General features: G+C 43.7%; 1 protein-coding gene across 2 annotated transcripts in view; it reads left to right on the top strand.

Annotated features, from left to right (window-relative positions):
* Positions 1-14,015: 14,015 nt before the first annotated feature.
* Positions 14,016-17,623, top strand: part of Ap1g1 (adaptor related protein complex 1 subunit gamma 1) — a 67,179-nt gene continuing 63,571 nt past the window's right edge. The window contains exon 1 of one of the 2 annotated variants that reach the window (XM_048355175.1): positions 14,016-14,454. The gene's annotated coding sequence lies outside the window, so the exon portion shown is untranslated. The remainder of the gene's footprint in view (positions 14,455-17,623) is intronic. The other variant, XM_048355176.1, reaches the window with a different exon arrangement.

The following is a 17,623-nucleotide window of genomic DNA, read 5'->3' as shown; positions in this document are numbered from 1 at the left end:
CCTGAGCCAGCCTCACACTGCAGATCTTCTGCTCATGCCTCCTATGTACCTAGGTCACAGTCATGTACCACCATGCCAAGACTGGCCTCGAACTGTGATCCTCCCAATGTTTAGCTGCCAAGTAGCTGGCAATAGAGGCATGAAGCACCATGCTCAGCCAATAAAAATGTATGTGTGTGTGTGTGTGTGTGTGTGTGTGTGTGTGTGTGTGTGTGTGTATTGGCAAGTGAACCTAGGGCCTCAGCACTAGTAAATTTGGACTCACATGTCCATGTGTTCCTTTATTCAGTTTTCATGATCTAGTGATGCTTATTATTAATCAGATAAATATTATCCCCCCCCTCTTTTTTTGCCAGTCCTGGGGCCTAAATTCGGGGTCTGATCACTATCCCTGGCTTCTTTTTGCTCAAGGTTAACACTCTACCTCTTGAGCCACAATCCTCAGCCTCCTAAGTAGCTAGGATCTTTAGTCAGTAACCATAGGGATTTTCTCTTGCTAGCTTACAAGGTATGCAAGCAGGAAATAATTATCTTCCCAAAGCCAGGACTCAGCTCTGGAAAAGGGTCTCAAAGGCATCCCTTTCCTTGACTACAAGGGTCATCAGTAGAACAGAAGGTATGCTTAATATGGTCACAAGTATCAAGGATCCCACAAACCAGCTGCCTATCAGTCAGATGGATCATGTTAAAAGACTGCTCCAAGTGTCCTTTGCATGCTTGCATTTTAGGAGATGTCTGGATCTTGTCATATTTTTCCATGATTCCCTCCAGGGAGTAATTAACTTACAGACTGTTGACCTTAGTAACTGAAGCTTCCTTAATACACCTGGGGCCCTTGAGTGGAAAGGATCTCCACAACACATTCCACACATTCCTCTCTAAGATTCTCTCTCTCCTTATTTTATTTTATTTTTATTTTTTGCAGAAGTTGGGCAAGCTGGAAAAATCTTGGCCATCAAAATAATCTTGACCATCAAACAAGACTATAGCAAGTTAAACACATAGGAACTTTTCCAGCAGCTCTGTCACATACTATTCAGCTCTGTCATATACTGTTTTTCTTTTTTGGGGGGAGTGGGTTGCCAGTCCTGGGGACTGAACCCAGAGCCTAGGCACTGTCCCTGAGCTTCTTTTGCTCAAGAGCCAGCACTCTACCACTTGAGCCACAACGCCACTTCTGGCTTTCTGTGTTTATGTGGTGCTGAGGAATCGAACCCAGGCTTCATGCATGCTAGGCAAGCACTCTACCACTAAGCCACATTCCCAGCCACAATTTGTACTCGTAACATTGGTTTGTCCTGCTTCCCCCTTGGCTCCCTCCTGGGATTGATGCTCATTATGAAGTTAGAGATCTCTTTAGATCTAAATCAGACCATGCCACTCCTCTGCTTTGTAAACCCTCCAATGAGGGGTTATTTCACTTAACATAATATGCAGTCTTTCCCACGACTGCCAAGGCCATCCACATCTGTTTTCCTGTCTCTCTGGCCTCATTCTTCTCCTCTGTTTACTCTCTCTGAGCCACACCAGCCTCCTCAAGCTTCTTCAAATACACAGAGACATTCCTACCTCAGGACCTTTGTACTTCCTTCCAATACTGTGTTCTCTACATAATTGCCCTGTCCCTCCCTCATATCCTTCAAGTTTGTACTTAAAGTTTTCTCTTCAGTGTGAGATTCTTCCTGGTTAACTTCTCACAAATCTCTACTCCTTCTTCCTCTCGACCCTCTGTGTTTGTTTGTTTGTTTTTTCTGTCTAGCACATACCTTATCTAACATACTACAAAACTCATTCACTGATCTTGCTTATTGTCTCTCTCCCCATTAGAATATCAGTGGACAGGGACTTTTGTCTGCTCTATTCACTATTAAATCCCCATCATTGTTCTTAGCTTACATTAGATGGTCAGTCAGTTAGATCTTGTCAAATGAACCAAGAAATCCAGAATTTGCTGTTGATAAAGTTTAGTTAACTTTCTTTGGTTTTGCTTTATGTATGTGTTTGTGTGTGTGTGTGTGTGTTTACACGTGGGCACGTGCATGTGTGCTGCTACTGGGGTTTGAACTCAGGGCCTATACACTATCCCTTAGCCTTTTCTGGTATTCTACTGCCTGAGCCACAGCTCTACTTCTGGCTTTTTTGGTGGTTAACTGGAGATAAGTGTCTCACAGACTATTTCTGCCGAGGCTGATTTTGAGCCATTATTCTCAAATCTCAGCTAGGATTACAGGCATGAGCCACCAGCATCCAGCTTGATATACTTTATAGTAGACCTCTCTGTGCAGATTTACATAGAACTGTTAACTGTTGGTGTGCTACAGTGCTTGTCCTTTTAACCATTCAAAACAAAATTAACGAAAAGACAAGAGAAAGAAGACAGTGGACTGGAAAGACTGAAGGTTGCACTTAACTGTAATTAACAAGACTCTGAGTTTCATGAGGGCTGGAAGCACCTCTTCATTTCCCCAGTGCTTTCAAGACCATGTGCCAGGTAACATGTAACCCACTGGGGTTCGTGTGTGTGTGTGTGTGTGTGTGTGTGTGTGTGTGTGTGTGTGTGTGCCCATCCTGGGGCTATCCCTGAGCTTCTTTTTTTGTTCAAGGCTAACACTCTATCACTTGAGCCACAGCTCCACTTCTGGTTTTTTGGTGGTTCAGTGAAGATAAGAGTCTCACAGACGGGGCTGGGAATATGGCCTAGTGGCAAGAGTGCTTGCCTTGTATACATGAAGCCCTAGGTTCGATTCCTCAGTACCACATGTATAGAAAAGGCCAGAAGTGGCGCTGTGGCTCAAGTTGGCAGAGTGCTAGCCTTGAGCAAAAAGAAGCCAGGGACAATGCTCAGGCCCTGAGTTCAAGGGCCAGGACTGGCAAAATAAATAAATAAATAAAAGAGGCTCACAGACTTTCCTGCCCAGGCTGGCTTTGAACTTTGGTCCTCAGATCTCACCCTCCTGAGTAGTTAGGTTTACAGGCATGAGCCATGGACATCCAGCCCCACTGGGATTCTTATCCTCTTGCCTCAGGCTAGAGTCCCTACAGACCTGATAGGATTTGCTGAGGATGTCAAGAGTGATACTCTTAGCAGAAGAGTAGATGCTGTCGGGAGAACTGGCCACCCACCTGCCACATTGTCAATGAGTAGGGAGCAGTCCTCACCTGTGCCGGCTCTAGGCCTTTGTTTCCCATCCCTTCCTCCTGAAAGATAGGTCAGGATGGATATGGAGGCTGAAACTGAAATGGGACTACAGGTAGCAACAGACAGTGTTTCTGAGTGGGTGTTTGACAGAACAGAATAATCTTTCTTAAGGGCAAGAAGCTATTTTGCCATCATTTAGCTGATACTGATATGGTGTGTGTGTGTGAGTGCGTGCGCACGTGCACTGAACTTGTGAGAAAAGAGCCTATCATCTCTCATAGACCTTTTGATGATACTACAGTACACACTGCAAAGAACTTTTTTTTTTGCAAAGAACATTTTTATGAGTCAGACAAATTAGAAAAGTCTTTCGTGTACAATGTTTACACTCATGTTTTAGCTTAGATGTTATCAACTTGTATTTACTGAAAACAACTTACTTTCATCTTGAAAGGAATACAAAACCCTTAAAACATTGTCTGCACAAATCTAGAGAAGTCCAATAAGTTAAAAACTAAAGAAAATTGGGTGCTGGTGGCTCGTGCCTGTAATCCTAGCTACTGAGGAGGCTGAGATATGAGGATCATGGTTCAAAGCTAGCCTGAGCAGGAAAGTCTTTGTGAACCTTGATCTCCAATTAACCACCAGAAATGGAGCTTGGAAGTGGAGCTCAGGCTCAGAGTAGTAGAATACTAGGGAGCTCAAACCCCATGACTAACAGAAAAAAAACAACTGAAACTAAATAGACATTATATTTCCTGTGTTTTATTCCTTTGGCATAAAGTGTTCTTCCTTTTTCTTTGCTTGTCTTTCTTTTTGTTGTTGTTGTTTTTGTTGTGGGACTTGAACTCTGGACCTGGGGGCTGTCCCTGAGTTCTTCGGCTCAAGGCTAGCGCTCTACCACTTGAGCCTCAGTGCCTGAAACTCTTTTTCTTTTCTTCTTTTTTTTTTTTTTTGCCAGTCCTGGGCCTTGGACTCAGGGCCTGAGCACTGTCCCTGGCTTCTTCCCGCTCAAGGCTAGCACTCTGCCACTTGAGCCACAGCGCCGCTTCTGGCCGTTTTCTGTATATGTGGTGCTGGGGAATCGAACCTAGGGCCTCGTGTATCCGAGGCAGGCACTCTTGCCACTAGGCCATATCCCCAGCCCTGAAACTCTTTTTCTAAGATTTTATATTTCAGGCACAAACTAAACATGAAGTTGGGCATGGTGACATATGACTCTTTATGTGTGCAGGTCCTGGGACTTGAACTGAACTGAGGGCCTGGGTGCTCTCCCTTAAATTTGTCACTCAAGGCTGGTTGCTCTACCAGTGGAACCACTGCCTCCCTTTGGGATTTTTGGTGATTAATTATAGATAAGAGTTTCCAAGACTCTTCTGCCTGGGCAGGCTTCTAACTGTCATCCTCGGAGCTCAGGCTCCCAAGTGGCTAGGATTAAAAGCATCAGCTACTAGTTCCTGGCTGGAATTGATTGGATTTTTATACTTGGAGAGAATTTTCTTCCCTCCAAAATCTGCTAACATAATACCAACAAGACAATAACAATTAATATTAATGGCAATTAATTCGTGTTAATGAGTCAACAATAGCTACAAAAAGAGAGGAATTATTGTGACGTGGAGCCTCAGATAGGACTTCTGGTTGCCTCTGCGTCAATTCCCAAAGCCGAGAGGAAGCCTGATTCAAAGCTTGGCTCTTCACTTAGAGGGAACATAAAATAGATTTTCTAATGTTTTCAGTATGAATGCATGGAGGAGGCTGTTGGAATGCTAATTTTTGCAACACTTCAGGTATATATCATATGGAGGATTCATTCCTACATCCTTTTGTCATGCCAGGAAGCTCTGTGACTAGGGACCATGCTGAACAGAAATGTGAAAATGCTTGTGTGTGTGTGTGTGTGTGTGTGTGTGAAAACATTACATAAACAACAGCACACTGATTTTTCTCCGACTTTCAGGCTTATTTATAGACGTGTGTGACTCACCCAATAACAAAACAAGGCCAGTGGAGCTGCCTCTGTGGCTGATCACTGCATCTCCTACAGGGTTTGGTCCCTCCTCGCCCTCCTCTCTCGGTTGAGGTGACCCGTGGAGAGACAGGAAGAGCTCCTTGTCAAGGAAGCTGACCATATTCATCCCAAGGAGAGTTGTCTTCTACAGCTACAAAGGACAAGTGTTTTTCATTGGCTGATACCAAAGGAATCACTGAAGAAATCCACTGCAAAGGTATTCCTTTTGGAAATGTTTTGTAATGATTCTCATGACTTCTTTTTGGCAAGTAAAACTATTAAGACATATAAGAAAACAACAAGAAAAGACGTGTACTTCATCCCTAACCCAAGAGAGAGGTACCCAGATTCTAATGGACATGCCATGTCTTTCAAATAACCCTCTTTTACTGTGCTGGCTCCTTGGAGCCTCTCATTTTCTCCAGACCCCCTTCCACTCCCAGCCTCCCCTTGGCAATGACTTACCTGATGAAAGATATGGCTAATTTTTATTTTGCCATTCCCGGGGCTTGAACTCAGGGCCTGGGTACTGTCACTGAACTTCTTTTGCTCAAGGCTAGCTCTTTACCACTTGAGCCATAGTGCCACTTATGACTTTTTCTGTTTATGTGGCACTGAGGAATTGAATCCAGGGCTTCATGCATGCTAGGCAAGCACTCTGCCACTGAGCCACATTTCCAGCCCCATATCAGTGATTTTCAGCACTGGCGAATTTTTTTAATGTGTCATTATTGGGGCTTGCACTCTCCCTTACTTTCTTCATTTAAGGCTGGCACTCTACTGCTTGAGCAAGTCAATATACTTCTAGCTTTTTGCTGGTTAATTGGAGGTAAAAGTCCTTCAGATATGCCTGCTGGGGCTGGTTTCAAGCCATGATTTCAGTCTTCTGAGTGGCTAGGATTATTATAAGCATGGGCCACCAGCTTCAGACTGCATTTGGAGTTTCCTTCCTTCCTTCCTTCCTTCCTTCCTTCCTTCCTTCCTTCCTTCCTTCCTTCCTTCCTTCCTTCCTTCCTTCCTTCCTTCCTTCCTTCCTTCCTTCCTTCCTTCCTTCCTTCCTTCCTTCCTTCCTTCCTCTGGCCATACTGGGGTTGAACTCAAGGCCTTGCACTTGCTAGGCAGGCAAGTGCCTGCTAGTGCCTCTGATGCTAGACCCACTTCTCCACTCAACATTTGTGAACTCTTTTTAGAGCTCTAGTTTTTCTTTCTTTCTTTCTTTCTTTTTTTTTTTTTTTTTTTTTTTTTTGGCCAGTCCTGGGCCTTGGACTCTGGGTCTGAGCACTGTTCCTGGCTTCCTTTTTGCTCAAGGCTAGCACTCTGCCACTTGAGCCACAGTGCCACTTCGGGCCGTTTTCTGTATATGTGGTGCTGGGGAATCGAACCCAGGGCCTCATGTATACGAGGCAAGCTCTCTTGCCACTAGGCCATATCCCCAGCCCCTAGAGCTCTAGTTTTTCTGAACAAAGTTATAGTGCTGTAGATGGAGGGATGGTCCCTTTTATAATGTCTATTACAGATCCTGATCCATGCAGGCCAGTGTGATATAATGAAATGAATGAGGCTGCATATTAAATGATTATTTTTTGGATTAGAAGACACATTCCAAGAGGGGAGGTAGAGAGTTGAGCCTGGTTTCTACCGTGTGAAACTATGACAAATCATTTAATCTCTTGGGGTCTCTGTGTCATCTCTCTAAAATAAGAATGACATTTATACTAGAGACAACTATTAATTCACCGAGTCGGTGCTATGTGCCAACTGTTGTTCTAAGTGCTTTAAATGTATCAGCTCATTTAATGGACTTACCAGTTCCAAGATACCAAGGCCTATTTGATAGATAAAGACACTGAGCGTCAAATGTGTCCAGAGATACTAAATAACTTGCTGCAAGTCACCTAATAAAAGCAAGAAGTCTAGTACCAGAAACCAAGCTTGTTTTGGTCTGTTTGTTTTTTGTGTGCCAGTATAATTTTTTTTTTTTGCCAGTCACAGGGCCTTGAACTCAGGGCCTGAGCTTGTCCCTCTTAGCTTTTTCATTCATAGATAGTACTCTACCAGTTGAGTCACAGCTCCAGTTCTGGCTTTTTGGTAGTTCACTAAAGATAAGAGTCTCTCTGGTTTGTCTAGTCCAGCGGGCTTCAAACCTCAATCCTCAGTACTCAGGCTCCTGAATAACTCAGATGACAGGTGTGAGCCACTAGCCTCTGGCCAGCTCAGAAACCAAGCTTTAACAACTACTCTATAAGACTTTGTTTTGGTTGACAAGCTCATGGTACTTGTAGAACAAAAGAAATAAATATATGTGAAATAATTCTGTAAATTCTAAGACACAATGTATTACTGTTACAATGAGCAGATAATAAATGCTTTAGTTGAATTGTGAGGTGGTACAAATACATTTTTGGGTTGTTTTTTGAGACAAAGTGTTACTACATAGCCCAGATTGGCCTTGAACTGTTGATCCTTCTGCCTTAGCCTCCCTGAGTGCTGAGTGTACAGACATTTGCTACCATGTCCTCTTTACAAAAATATTTTATACTTACAGGGCTGGGAATATTGCCTAGTGGTGGAGTGCTTGCCTCATATACATGAAGCCCTGTGTTGGGGTTCTGGACACCCCCTTTCTCCCCCCATGGGGAGAATGGTAACCACAAACTCTATGAAAGAGCACTCAGCCTGGCCCTCCGCCAGCGGAAGGCCAAAGGCGTGCTCACATGGGCAAGCGCTAAGTTGAGGACGGGTTGCTGAAGCTTCCCCTCCCCCCAGTCCCCCCACATGTTACCGAGGGCGGAGGCGAAAAGGAAGGCATCAGGGACACACTGCGGTGGTGAAAAGCGTCTCAAAGACTTTAATATGGAAGGGCACTTATATAGAAGTAATGGCGGGAAAGAAAGGGGGCTGGCCAAAGGGTCAGTCATAGGCTAGGGGTCACGTTCATCAAGTGACATCACGAAACTTCCCTTTGTGGGCGGGACAACCCCATCATGGTGGCACGCACGTGTTCACCTCCCAAGGGGTGGAGGCCAGAAGGTGGGAGGGACTTCTATTGTCCCAAGGCTGGTGGAAGGGCAGTCTTTCCCAGGCCATAATGATCCCCAACATCTCCCCCTTTTTGTTTTTTTCAATAAGCAGGGGATGCTGTAAACACATGGCATGTGTGGGCATAAGGCAAATGCTGACATAAGATCTGTGGGGCCCCTTCCACAAAACTGGGGTGAGGGGTAAGTAAGGGTCCATCCATCTGGCTATGTCCAGAAGTCAGAATCCTCAGCTGGTTTCTGCCAAGTGCAGGAAGGTGCAGACAGCAGCCCTCTTTTGTTGGTGAGGTAGAAGCTGAAACTCTGGCATTCCCGGCAGTTCACAGTAGCTGATAACTCAAACATAAGTGATTAGTAAAACATTCTTTTATATAAACATTGAAGCCAAGGTGTTAAACCTTTGCATTTACCTTTTTAAACATTTCTATCATAAAACATTGGGGTTGAGTGTCAATACCCTCAGCTCCTATTTTCTTTCCAACGGGACTCCCCAAGTCTAGCAGCAGGGGGAGAGGAAAGGAAGAAGCATGGTGCAAAATTCCTTTAGTTTCTTTGTGTGACGCTGTAGGCAGTATTGCCCCAGCACCCTGGGTTCAATTCCTCAGCGCCACATATGTAGAAAAGACCAGAAGTGGCACTGTGGCTCAAATGGCAGAGTGCTAGCCTTGAGCAAAACAGAAGCCAGGGACAGTGCTCAGGCCCTGAGTCCAAGCCCTGTCACTGGAAAAAAAAATTATACTTACATTCTTATGATGCTTTAACTTTACAAAGTGCTTTCATGTGTTTAATTTCCTTTGGATACAAGCTACTTTAAAACCCTTTTGGAACAAGGCAAAATATAAATAAATATTGATAAGCTAAGTAATAGGCCCAGGACACAAAGTGAGTTAAACAAGACAGAACTGGAATTCAAGCAATCTGACATCTGGCCAATGCCTCTTCAGTTTTGGCTTTTGGTTGTTATTATTAACATGTCAATTTATGTATGATCTAGGTCAAAGTCACCTCTTCCATCATTCTCACCACCTTTTAAAATATTTTGATTTAAAGTAACTCTATAAAAAAAATTTTTTTCTGGGTGCCAGGGGCTCACATCTGAAATCCTAGCTACTCAGGAGGCTGAGATCTGAGGATTATGGCTTGAAGCCAGTCTGGATAGGAAAGTCTGTGAGACGCTTATCTCTAATTAACCATCAGAAAACTGGAAGTAGAGTTATGGCTCAAACTGGTAGAACACTAGCCTTGAGCAAAAAAAAGATCTTAGGGCCATTACTCAGGCCTTAAATTCAAGCCCCATGACCACCACCACCACCAACAACAAAAATTCAAAATGTGTAAGACTTTTCCAGTTGGAGTTATAACTTAAGTGGTAGAGTGCCTGATAGCAAGTGTGAGGCCCTGAGTTTAATCTCCAATACCAGCACAAAATGTATAGGCTAGGCACTGGTGGCTCATATCTGTAATCCTAGCTACTCAGAAGGCTGAGATTTGAAGATTGCAGTTTGAAGCTAGTTGGACAGAGTATGAGACTTTTATCTCCAACTACCCACACATACAAAACAACAACAACAAAACAAAAACCAGAAGTAGAGGTGTATATCAAGTTGTAAGGCACTGGTCTTGAGCAAAAAAGCCAAGTGTGACCAGGAAGCCCTGAGTTCAAGCCTCAGTTCTCTCTCTCTCTCTCTCTCTCTCTCTCTCTCTCTCTCTCTCTCTCTCTCTCTCTCTCTCACACACACACACACACACACACAGAGGAGAAGAGGAAAAGAGAGAGTAATGGAGGGGTGAGATTCATTAGATTACATTTTAAATACACGTTGAAATGTAGCAATGAACTCCCCTGTATAACTAATATGAGCTAATATAAAAAAAGTATAGCATGCTCATTAGAAAAAGTTCTCTTTAATTCCACAATTTAAAGATAATTTGGGGGAAACTGGGGAGGGGGGAAGTAGGAGAAAAAGGAGAGGGTGGCAATGTCCAACAAGAAATGTACTCATCACCTTAATTATGAAGCTGTAACCCCTCTAAATAACATCTTTACAATAAAATTAAATTAAAAAACCAACCAAACAAAAAAAGATAATTTGGGCCGGGGATGTAGTTTGTAGTTTAGTGGTATTGCTCTACCACTGAGATGTTCAAGGCCCTAGATCTGATTCCCAGCATTGGTGAAAAACATACTTTTTTTTTTTGGTGGTGGTACTGGCATTTGAATTCAGGGTTTCCTACTTGCTAGGCAGGTGCTCTATTGCTTGAGCTATGACTCCAGCCTATCCATTTTTATATTTCAATTTTGTTTTTCAAGTTTTTTTCTATGTATGCATATAATTTTCAAGAGTTTATTTTTATAATATTATTTAAAATGTACCGTTACAATGGAGTTAGAACTATAACTTCATTTTTATTAGCACCATGGCATTCCCTTTAATGGATGTGCTGTAATTTATTTATGTGAAACTAGGAATTATGTTTGAGACAATGGGGAGTGAACCTTCCTAATTTTTTTTTGCTTGTTCTGAAAAACTGTGGTGTCATCACATCTACTTAGGTGGGGTACCCCTAAACTAGTCCTGATACTACTCTTGCTCACAGAGCAACAGGTCAGCACCACAAGGAGAAGCTAACCCTGGCGAGCCCCACCTTCCTACATTTTAAATCACAAGCCACAGAAACCGTAGAATCCATGTTAATGATGACTATGCTATATAGTATGGTAATTGATTTTTTTAATTTTCAGTTTGGAAATGTATTTGGTCATTTTTTTTTGTCATTGGTGGAAAGTTGGTAAGTATAAATAAGAAAAATAGCCAGGGTTCAGTGGTTCATGCCTGTAATCCTAGCTACTCAGTAGGCTGAGGTCTGAGAATCAATGTTCAAAGCTAGTCTGGGCAGCAAAGTCAATTAAACACCAAAAAGTCAGAAGGGTAGCTGTGGCTCAAGTGGTAGAGGGCTAGATTTTGAGTCAAGAAGCCAGTACCCAGGCCCAGTTTCATTACCAGTATGAAAAAGAAAGATATAAGTAAAAAAAGGTAAAGGGAAAAGGCATATGTTACCATTTTCTTTTTAATGCTCTGCTATTTGACATAGTTATTTATTTAAAAAAAGAAAAAGCTACCCAACCTAGGCTGGCCTTATGATCCTTCTGTCTCAGCCACTCAAGTCCTGGGATTACAGATATGGTATAACCACATGCTCAAAAATTCTTTTTCTTCAGAATATGGATTATCTTTTGTGGTCTGCAGTAGTAAACTTAACTTTGGCCTCTAAGCTATTTTTTGAAGTCTCAAATGGAATATTTTGGTTAACTTTGCAATCTGCATACTTCTTACTTTTTTTTTTTTTGCCAGTCCTGGGGCTTGAACTCAGGGCCTGAGCACTGCCCCTGGCTTCTTTTGCTCAAGGCTAGCACTCTACCACTTGAGCCACAGTGGCACTTCCAGCTTTTTCTGTTTATGTGGTGCTGAAGAATCGAACCCAGGGCTTCATGCATGCTAGGCAAGCACTCTACCACTAAGCCACATTCCCAGCCCACTTCTTATTTTTATAGAAACACCTAATTGAATTTAGGACATGTTTCATGAATAACTGTAGCTCAGAGAAGTCCCCATTTTTCCATGGTTATTTATTAACCATGTGATGATTTATTAATCACATGATCCTGTAAGAGGCAATTTATAAGATGCTTTTGTTGGGTCCTAGGAATTAACCAAAACTCTCCCAACTTTGTACCTGTGTCCTTTAATCTAAGCTAGTCTTTGCTGCTGACCCTTTGAAATCACCTGTGTACAGGAAATACAAAAATAAAAACCAACTCTGTATGGAAGGCAAACTGCCCCTCAAGTAAGCAATGTATTCTTGTTATCGTAAAGCAAAAAGCAAAACATTCAGGTGACCATGTCAGTCAATTTCTGTCCAGTAAAGTGATAACAACTTTTCCAGAACTTCTCCAAGGACAAACTGAGCTAATGGTCAACCAAGCCATACCTGGTACTTGGAACTGTTTTAACTATGCGTGACTTTCCTCATCCCCTTCTCTCAATTCTCCCTATTTGACCTGAGGCCAATGTCTGTACCTTTGAAAATAGCTGAAGATGTACTGGAATACTGTCTGTCCATAGCTGCCACATAATAAATCTCCCTACGCTACCTTTTACCATGTCTCTTTATTTGGTATATGGGGGTGAGTGGCTGGATCTAACTTGGGACTCCTGGACTTGGGGCCTGGGTCAAAAAACCTGGTTTCAATTGTAGGACTGAACTGTATGGAAGTTCAGCAGATGGACACGAGGGTCTAAATCCAACAATTATTCTATTTTCCAAACTTTTTGGGGGGTTGATTTCACCCTCTGTGTAGGTGTTTTGGGTTTTCGTGGGTCCTGTTTTCTAGTATGAAAGATGGTACCCTGTAGCAGAAATCCAGTGGGGATTTTTTAGTCAGACATATTTTTTTTTGAGTTTTAGTCTTCTGATTTGTAAAACTAAATTACTCTGACTCGAAGTTGTCAAGTGGGTCAAATTAGGTTGCATGTGCAGGTGCATTATGAACAATGTGATTTCAATATTTAAGAATGAAAATGATAATTCCTATCCTCATGCCTCTGGCCTCCTTTCCAGGCCCTTGAAGTTCAAGGACAAAATTGTATAGTTGAGGGCTGGGGATATGGCCTAGTGGCAAGAGTGCTTGCCTTGTATACATGAGGCCCTGGGTTCGATTCCCCAGTACCACATATACAGAAAACGGCCAGAAGTGGCGCTGTGGCTCAAGTGGCAGACTGCTAGCCTTGAGCAAGAAGAAGCCAGGGATAGTGCTCAGGCCGAGTCCAAGCCCCAGGACTGGCCAAAAAAAAAAAAATTGTATAGTTGACTTACACAATTTTATTTTGTTTTGAAATCCCTGCATGAAAGGGACTAAGAAACAGGGTGCTAGTGGCTCATGCCTGTAATCCTTGCTAGTCAGAGGCTGAGATTTGAAGATCGCAGTTTGAAGCCAGCTTGAGCATGAAAGTTGGTACGACTCTTGTCTCCAATAAACTACCAGAAAAAGCTGGAAGTGGAGCTGTGGTTCAGGTGGTAGAGGGCTAGCCCTAGGACTGTTAAAAAAAAAAAAAAAAAGGTGCAACTTTCTTTTTAGAATCCTGGACACCTAAACTCAAGATTTGTTGTTAGTTCAGTTCTCCTTGGCCTCCAGACTGGGGCTGTGTTTATTCACTTCTGAGAGTATTTTGCTGCCAATCTATCCGGAGGATTTAAATCTAGCTAGGTCACCTTTCTTTTAAATAGGCCGAGATATCAAGGACCTCTTGGCATTCACATGGAAAAGACTCCAGGCACATGCTAGTAATTATTTATCAACGCAGGAACTGTGTGGCTCAACTTGCTTCGGCTCGGATCATAGGTTCCTGGAATCATACAGAGCCCGTTCTGAAAGGGTTTTTAGCTATCATGATTCCAAATCTGAGGCCTGAGAGTATTTTAAGAGACTCTGTCCAACACACAAAGGGTGGAACTTGAGTTAGGAATACATTCACCCTATTAAGGGTTGTTGCAAAGATACCATAAGAACTTAGAATCAGAGACCACTTGGAGCATGTTTCTTAAGTTGAACAGAAAGCTGAGGTCTCAAAGGAGACTGGACCGACTCTGAGATCCGCCTAAGACCGGCTCAGCCTGGTGCCAGGATCCTCGTCTCCCACCTGCCGGCCTCTCTTCTAGGACTTCCTCCTCTATTTTGCATATCCCCGCCTCATTCGAATGACCCCGCCCCATTCAGGTGGCACCACCGCTTCCGGGTATTCCAACGCCCCACCCTCTGAGCGGAACCAAAGTGTCTCGGTCGACTCCGGAGGCGGCCGGAAATTTCTTGCACAGACTCCTCGTAGCGGTGACTCGGCAGCCGCGTCCCGCGTCATCAGTGACAGCCCCGATTCTCGTCCCTCTCTGCGTCGCCCTGCCAAGGGACAGTCGCTTCCTCCTTGGCAAATAGTCCTCGGCGGAGTCCGAGTTCTTGGGTCAATCTGAAGGCGGAGGCGCTAAAAGTTGCAGTCCGAGAGAGGCTTGGGGTCGATCCGGAGGGAGACCCAGTGACGGAAGTGTCTGCGGTGGTGTGTGAAGTTAGTTAAACACTCCCTTCCTCCCGAGGATCCCTCCGCCTGCGGTAGCGGTGGTGAGGCCGAGGGAGCCGCCATTTTGGATGTTCGGTTCCTGCTGCCACTGCTGCCGCCGCCCCCGAAGCTGCTGGTTTCAGTCGAGGTTTCGGGCCGGTGAGTGTCACTCGCGGCGCGGGGGAACGTATTGTTTCTTTTATCTCCCCGCCTCCCTTCGCTGCGGTTGGGAGCGTACGGCCGGAAGCTCCCTGTCAGTCCCAGCGGTCCGGTCCCAGCTTGTGGGGGGCGAGAAGACACCCGACCCAGGTTGGGCCGGGAGGGGCCCCGGAGCCCCCCGCCTCCTCCCAGGCGTTGCCGGGACTTCCAGAGGGCCGAGCCGAGGCCCGGGTCCCAGAGCTTCGGTCCGCAGCCGCTTCTCCCTGCTGTGGCGTTGCCCGTCCGCTGGCAGGCCTCCTTGAACCCATTGACTTTCTGGGGCTGCGATCCTCCTTTGAGATCTCATTCAGGGACCTGGGCATTAGCGTGGCGGGTCCCCCCCCCCCCCCACACCCCGCGTGTCTTCCCCGAGCCACGTTGCCAGCCTTCTTGTGGGGGTGTTACTCGGTTCAGGGCTGTCCCAGAACTCTCAAACGTTGCCACATCTCCTGCCCCTGCAATGCCCGACTCAAACCGAGCGTCGGCCTCGCCTCCCTCTCTCACCTTGCCAACTTCTTTCCCAATTTTCCGCCCCCCTTTTTTTTCTAAACTCACTTGCGTCTGCGGTGTTCCCCCCTTCTCCCAAAACTCTTTGTCCCGTCGACGTCAGTTTCGAGTAATTCTCTGGATCTTCCTGATTGCCTGGGAGAGTCTGCTTGGGCTATGCTTCCGTGTTAGGGTTCAGTGTAGGAGATTAGTCGATCCACCCGCTCAGAATGTACTTCAACAGAAATCAAGGTGTAGAAAGCAGAATAAAAAACGTGTGTGTGTGTGTGAAATGTCTTTTTATTCTCTTTCTCTGTTGAACACTGACCTTTGGGTGCTTACTGGGAATTTTGTATATTTTGGGGGTGTTACGCATCCCTGAGCATGGAGGGGGACCTGTGAAGAATGAACATTAATCTGCTGTAGGTAGCAGAGTAACTTTTTTGGTTGCTATAGGGATTACTTAACAGAAGCGGAGACCAAATGATTTCTTAGCGATCTGAACTTTCAGGTGTTTGTACAGTATTAATCTTTGCCGACTGATTCTAAAAATACACTGACTTCGGGTGTTGATTTTTCTTGAGCTTGTTAGATTTTAAGTATTTCCATTGTTCCTCATAGTACCTGTGAGACTATATACACTTTTAAGTTTTGGTTTGAGAAGTATAGATCTGCAAGATACTCATCACCTTTACTCCGTAGCTTAGTATGTTTGAATAAAAAGTATTTCACAATAATTCATCAGTTATTTCCTACATTTCAAGTTAAGTGAGTATGGTTGAATCATCCTTATTTCACCTTAGCTGGATTTTCCATCTGAAAAAGAAAGACTTGTGATCAGCTAAGTGATTACTAGAATTTAAATTTACACCTTGAACCAAGTCAAACTTTTTAATACTTGTCAACCACTTATACATGCATTATTCTTATCAGGCTATTGAAATGAGACTAGAAATTCTTGTGCAGGTCATATGATATTCTCTTCAGAAGACTGAATGTTTTTAGTATAAATACTCGTGTTCTTTTTTAAGGAGATCTTTCAAAAATATGTTAGGAACTATTTAGGTATTCTGTGAGTGTATTGCTCTAAAGCTGTGCAGGTTTTTTTTGTTTTTTTTTTGTTTTTGTTTTTTTTTTGCTTTAAGAGAATTGTCAAACACTGCTTGGTTGTACTCATTTACTAAGTATTGTAGTTTACTACCGAACATGTTGTTTCTGAATTATGTTTGCAAACAAGATCTATTAGTCAGTTCGTGTTATAATATTATGTAAGGGTATTTGAAAGCCATTCATTCTTACTTGGTTTGCAGTTTACCTGTGCGATTGTATCCTTTTTTCCATAACAAACTGTTAGCAAAGTGCTGTGTTAGTGCACCAGTGATTGATCAGCACACATGTGGATGTCTACTTTGCTTAAGGCTATTGGGAATTGCTGTTGAAATTAACACTAATGTTTGGCACACTATTTTTTCCCTTTTTCCTCCTTCCCTTTCTGAGGATGGAACCCAGGGCCTTATGAGTGCTAGGCAAGCACTCCACCATTGAGCTACATCCAAGTCCTGGGTGTTTTTAATAGGGACAAAAATATTTATCATCATAAATGAATTACACAGGAAGGTTTCATTTTGTCATGTTCATATATGCACATAATGCTTTGCATTTGTGGACTACTTATGTGTTGTCTCATTTTATCTTTATATTAACTGTGAAACAGAGCAGCATGTGCCTTTTCTCTCTCTCTCTCTTTCTTTCTTTCTTTCTTTCTTTCTTTCTTTCTTTCTTTCTTTCTTTCTTTCTTTCTTTCTTTCTTTCTTTCTTTCTTTCTTTCTTTCTTTCTTTCTTTCTTTCTTTTTTGCCAGTCCTGGGCCTTGGACTCAGGGCCTCAGCACTGTCCTTGGCTTCTCTTTGCTCAAGGCTAGCACTCTGCCACTTGAGCCACAGCGCCACTTCTGGCCTTTTCTATATATATTGTGCTGGGGAATCGAACCCAGGGCTTCGTGTATATGAGTCAAGCACTCTTGCCACTAGGCTATATTCCCAGCCTGTGCCTTTTCTTTTTAATTAAAATTTTGTCCTAGTGGGATTTGGACTTAGGGCCTCAAGTTTGCTAGGTAGGCACTGTACCACTTGAGCCATGCCTCTACCACTCCTGACAGATGCATACAATATAATATACTTGATCAAATTATTCTGTGTGTGTACTTTTTTGTTTTGTTTTTGGCAGTATTGGAGTTTTTGTTTAAGGTCTTGTGTTTTCCTAGGGAGAAGCTGTACTGTTTGAGCTATGCCTCCATCCAGCCCTTTTGGCTGTAGCTATTTTTTTTTTTTGAGATAGTCTTGCCCTTTTCTTCTTTTTCTTTTTTCTCTTTCTCCCTCCCTCTCTCCCTCCCTCCCCCCTTCTCCCTCTCTCCCTCCTTCTTCCTTCCTTCCTTCCCTCCTTCCTCCTCCCCCCTCCTCCCCCTCCTCCCCCTCCCCTCCCCCTCCTTCCCCTGTTGGACTACTGTATTCCTGTTTACACTTCCCATAGTAGTTGCAATAACAGGTACATATTATGCTCAATTTTTTTCTCTTGAGTGGGGAGTTTGAAGAACTTTTTTGCCTGGCCTGACAAACTGATCCTTCTAAGCCTCCTTTGTACCTGAGA

This window comes from Perognathus longimembris, chromosome 10 (assembly GCF_023159225.1).
Source record: "Perognathus longimembris pacificus isolate PPM17 chromosome 10, ASM2315922v1, whole genome shotgun sequence".
NCBI lineage: Eukaryota > Metazoa > Chordata > Mammalia > Rodentia > Heteromyidae > Perognathus > Perognathus longimembris.
Note: the sequence above shows the minus strand (reverse complement) of the source record. Positions and strands in the feature narration are given on the sequence as shown.